This window comes from Lissotriton vulgaris, chromosome 3_1 (assembly GCF_964263255.1).
Source record: "Lissotriton vulgaris chromosome 3_1, aLisVul1.2, whole genome shotgun sequence".
Classification (NCBI taxonomy): Eukaryota; Metazoa; Chordata; class Amphibia; order Caudata; family Salamandridae; genus Lissotriton; species Lissotriton vulgaris.
The window spans coordinates 86014403-86020178 of record NC_141689.1 but is presented as its reverse complement, the minus strand read 5'-3'; positions in this window follow the sequence as shown (position 1 = coordinate 86020178).

The window sequence follows — 5776 nt, the reverse complement described above, 5'->3', positions numbered from 1 at the left end:
GTTCCCTGATCAAGACCTCGCTGGCATCTGGCTTGGTTCCTCCTAAGTGGAAACAGGCAGTGGTCATGACCATTCTGAAGAAGCCGTCTTTGGACACCAGCAAACCTGAGAGCTATCGCCTGATATCGCTCCTTCCTTGGCCGGCTAAAGTTGCGGAGGCGCATGTCAACATTGCCCTCACTGACCATCTCACGCGTACCGACATCTTGGATGCCACGCAGAATGGATTCAGGACCGGGCACAGCACGAGACAGCCCTCCTTTTCATGGTGGAGCATCTGCGTGCTGTGCTAGATGCGGGTCAAATGGTGGCGCTTGTTTTATTAGATCTTAGCGCCGCCTTTGACACCGTCTCGCATGGGATTCTTCTGCAGCGCCTGGAGGAAGCGGGCGTTGTCGGCCTCGCTCTTCAGTGGTGCCGCTCTTTTCTTGCTGACCGATCTTTTTGCGTAGCCGTGCCACCCTATCAGTCTAAATCTCATCCTCTGGATCTTGGGGTCCCACAGGGATCCTCGCTGAGCCCCACATTGTTCAATCTTTACGTGAGGCCGCTGGCTGAGGTCGTCAAGCAGTGGGGTATGACCATGGTGTCATACGCTGACGACACTCAGCTGGCGGTCACCATCAGCGGGGATTCAAGGCTGGATGCCCCAAGATTCCAGAATGGACTACGGGCGGTTGCTAGCTGGATGACCTCCAACTGTCTCCAGCTGAACGCAAAAAAGACCGAAATTATGATCTTCGGCAAGCAAGCGGAACTCTGGGGCGATATATGGTGGCCCGCAGAGCTTGGTCCCACTCCCACTCCGGTCTCGGAGATAAAAAACCTTGGGGTGTGGCTTGATCCTACCCTTAGCTTTGTCTGCCACACTAAGCGCACTGCTGCCTGCTGCTTTGGCATCCTGCGCAGCTTAAGACCTGTGCTTAAATTCTTTGACGCCTCGACCAGGCAGCTCGTGGTACAGGCGACGGTGATTTCTCAGCTCGATTATGCCAGCTCCCTCTTGGTAGGGATAAATCAGGCCGAACTCACCCACCTTCAACGCGTGCAAAATGCGGCCGCTAGAGCAGTCGTAGGCTTACCCAGGTTTTGTTCCGTTTCCAACACCTTGCACTCTCTTCATTGGCTTCCGATTAAGCAGAGGATCCAATTTAAAGTGCTCTGTTTGTCCTACAAGATCCTCAAGGGCTCCCCTGCTCAGATTCTCTTGAATCTGTTGTCTCCTTACGTTCCAGGTCGCTCACTACGCTCATCGGACCTTGAACTGGCAGTAGTCCCACGGTTCAAGCGCAGTCGCGCCGGTGGTCGTTCATTCCGTGTACGTGCGGCAGTCCTGTGGAACGCCATCCCCTTGGAGATACGTACCCTTGCCGACTTGTTCTCTTTTCGTAGGGCTGTTAAGACTTTTTTGTTTCCTTAGATCTGTTTTCTCCATTTAGTCCACTCTTTTAAGTTTGTGTTATGTTGTTACCTTGTCAGGCGCCGGGACGCTCCTTCGCTGGAGCAGCAGTGTGCGTAATAAATGCTCATAACATAACATAACATAGGGAGAGGATGAGTTGAAAGTCATCTGCATAGTTAAAGGTGCGCACTCTCCTTTCCTTCAGGGCATGAATAAGAGGGAGTAGCTATAGATTAAACAGATGGGGGGAGAGCGAGGAGCCCGATGGCAGTGGGACCATCACCAACCCGCTGTCAGCTGCGGTCCCACTTTCAGCCTAATCGGGCCCTTAGTTTCCATCAGAAATGCATTTTTTGATTTGCTTATAAGTTTGGCACCGTTCGATGGATCTTCACGAAATTTGCGCAAAAAGTGCCTCTTCTCTGTTTAGTTGTACATGGAAAGTTTCGGTGTGATCCGTCATGCGGGTGCCGAGAGAAAGGGGGTGCCAAAAAAAGCGTGTTTCCCATGTTAATTCCCATAGAGATTTTAGACATGACTACACCTGAACTGCTGAACGGTATTTCATGAAATTTAGCAGAAAGCTAGATCTTGGTCCAAAAAGAGCCCTTTATGTGATTTGGTGTAAATCCATTCATTCGTGTTTGAGATATTAAAGGAAAAAGAAATGTGCAAATCTAAAGGCACAAATCCATCACGGCTCTTCGCGACTCCACGCGCCAACCGCACTGCCGTGATTGGCTGGCCGTAACCAGAGTAGAAATTTGCTTTTGCTATTTTAGACATCGGGAAACGGTCCTGGTAGCAGGATTAAACATGAAATGTAGTAGAAGGGTGCAGGGTAGAGGTACCCTGAACCTGTGGGAGAAATGTAGGGGTCTGTGAGGGACCCCTGATGGGCTAGCAGATACCCAATATTTTTTTTTTCACATGTGGGAGAATTTGCACATCCGTCGCAGTTCTCAGCGTGGCCCCCGTGTAGCTTCACAATGGATTCACAAATTCTGCAGGAAAAAATATACACTCAAACCCACTGAGAAACCCAGACACACACTGTGATAGCCACTGACAGAACTATTCAGACACTCTTGCACCCATTCATAGATCCACTCAGACACTCATGCACCCACTCATAGACCCACTCAGACTCGTGTATCCACTCACAGACCCACTCTGACACTCACACACCCACTCACAGACCCACACACTCACACACCCAGTCACAGACCCACTCACACTCTAGCACCCACTTACAGACCCACTCACACTCTAGCACTCACTCACAGAACCAATCAGGCACTCTTGCACCACTCACAGACGCACTCAGAGACTTGTGCACCCACTCACAGACTCACTCATAGACTCACACACCCACTCACGGAGAAACTGGCATACCGAGTCACAAAACTACTTAGACACACACCCACTTACTGACCCACTCAGACACTCATGCACCCACTCACAGACTCACTTATGCACCCAATGACAGACCCATTTAGACACTCATGCATCCACTCACAGATCCAGTTAGACACTCTTGCACCCACTCAGACACTAATGTACCCACTGACAGACCCACTCAGACACTCTCACATCCACTCACAGACCCACTCGGAGACTCATACAACCACTTTAGCGGAAAGCTAGTTCTTGGTCCAGAAAGAGCCCTTTTTGTTATTTTGTGTAAATCCATTCAGTAGTTTTTGAGATATTAAAGAAAAGAAAATGTGTATATCTAAAGGTGAGAATACTTTGTGAATCCATTGCAGCCCTTTGTGAGTCTACACACGAGCAGCACTGGCACTGGCTTCAACCTGAGTAGAAAGTTGCATCTGCCATTTAAGACATTGGGGAACGGTCCCTAGTAGTAAGATTAAACATGAAATGTAGTGGAAGGGGGCAGGGTCGAGGTACCCTGACCCCCTTGAGAGAAACTTGGGCGTCTGTGAGGGACCACTGATGGGCAAAAAATGCCCAGAACAGGGTTTTTTTCCACACACGAGAATTTGCAAATCCATTGTGACAGTGCGGCCCCTGTGTAACTTCACAACAGATTCCCAAACTGTACCAAAAAAATATATAGTCAGACACTCATGCACCCACTGAGGATCCCAGTTAGATACTATGATACCCACTAACAGACCTATTCAGACACTCTCACACCAATTCACAGATTCACTGACACTCATGCACCCACTCATTAACCTACTCGAAGACTCATGCACCCACTGACAGACACACTCAGATACTCTCAGACCCATACACAGACTCATTCATAGACTCACACACCCACTCACAGGCCCATTCACCCACTTACAGACCTACTCAGACACTCAAGTAGCCACCAACTGACCCACTCAGACACACACACCCACTCACAGATTCATGCAGATATTCACACATCCACTCACAGACCCATCAGACACTTATGTGCCCACTCACAGACCCATTTAGATACTCATAGACCTAGTCGGAGATCCACACACCCACACAAACACCCACACATCTACCAGCAGACCCGCTCAGACAATCACACACACACTCACAGATCCATTCAGACATACATGCAGCCACTCACAGATCCAGACACTCATGCACCCACTCACAGACCAACTCAGACACTGATGACCCCACTCACAGACCCACTCAGACACTCATGCACCCACTTGCAGATCCACTGAGACATGCTCCCACTCACAGACCTACTCAGACACTTACACACCCTTTCCCAGACCCACTAAGACACTAATGCCCCCTCACATATGCACTCAGACCCTCTCACACCTATTCACTGACCCACACACCCACTCAGAAACTTACACATCCACTCAGACCCACTCAGAGACCCATACACCCATTCAGAGACCTACTCAGACACCGATGCACCCACTCACATATCTACTCAGAGACTTACAGACCCACTGAGACACTCACCCACCCACTCACAGACCCACTCATGTACTCACTCACAGACTGACTAAGACACTCATACAGTCAATCACAGAGCCACTAACACACTGATGCATACAGTCAGATATTTATATACACTCAGTCACACAGCTGGGAATCATGTATGTGTTTCTGTGCATTGAATGCTTGCATTTGCTTTGCAGATTTGCGACAGATTTACAAAGTCAAAACTATTTTTCAAAAAAGGGATTCAGAAAGAAAATGCACTAGTGTTTGAGAAATAGGTTGCTCTTCGAAGAGCTTTTGTGTGCATTGTGTGTAGCTGATGACTACACATAAAACAGGATGCAGTCTTTCAGATTGATAAACTTCCTGTTACTGTTCTCTGTGAAAAGAACTCTGTCACTTCTATATATACCATCCATGTCAAAGCATAAATTGTTGTTGTAGATGGAGCTCATATTTTGGTCTCTGAAGAATGCAGAAACAGTTTTATTAACATGTTTCCTGGCTTTGTCTATCTGTGGACAGAATTTGTTTGACCACTTCCATTTCTGCCATTGGCAAATGTTGGACACGCCAAGACAGTGTGAGGGGAAAGTACCATTAATTGACCAAACGTACCCTTCAACAGGATTTGTAATCCAAACCCAGTAAGTGTCCCTAGGTCATTGCCTCCACAGTGCACAATCATGAGGTATGAACTTTGGGAATCCACAATGCTTTCACAATCAAAGGCACCAACTGAGCCACTTTAACCCTCTCTTGCTAACCCAAGTAATCCCGACATTAGGTAAACCTAGGTCCCTGTCAATGTCACTCTTTTTAGCACCCTTTTTGGCACAAAACTCTGCCTTTTGGAGACAAGCAGGAGTAGCACATAGGAAAATGCTGCAGCAAAATGAGGCAGTTTTGAAGACAAAAGGTAGCTAAATTGAGGAACAGCAAGTAAAATATAAAAGAACATATTTGATTGGACAGTGGAAATGTACAGGAAACTAAATTTGGTTATGTTGTTTGGGGTGGTTTTGGAATTGCTATCAGTCAACCACACGTGCTCCAGTAAATGTGAAGCTAATACGCTGTTTGGAAAAAGTCTTGTGAACTTATCACCCAGTAGTAGGCACAGGCAATTGGAATCATGGTTACTATGGAAATGCAGCTAAAAGAGTGTGGGGGGAGAGAACCAAAGAAATTGCAGTGTGACACTGAAAAGCAGACTGGTATACATAAATGACTCAGTAGGGAGTGTGTGTCTTCTAATCGATAACATTTTACAAAATAAAATAGAAATGAAAAGCATTAAGGCCATGTAGATCCATGGATCCACCACCGATTTATATGGGGGCAGCAGTGAGCGCCGCTGTGAATCAGAAAACACAGAAAGTGTTAAAAAATAGTGACCACATAGGAATTGTATAGCAAAAATAAAAGATGAAAGGAGGTTTGTAATTTGCTAAGTAC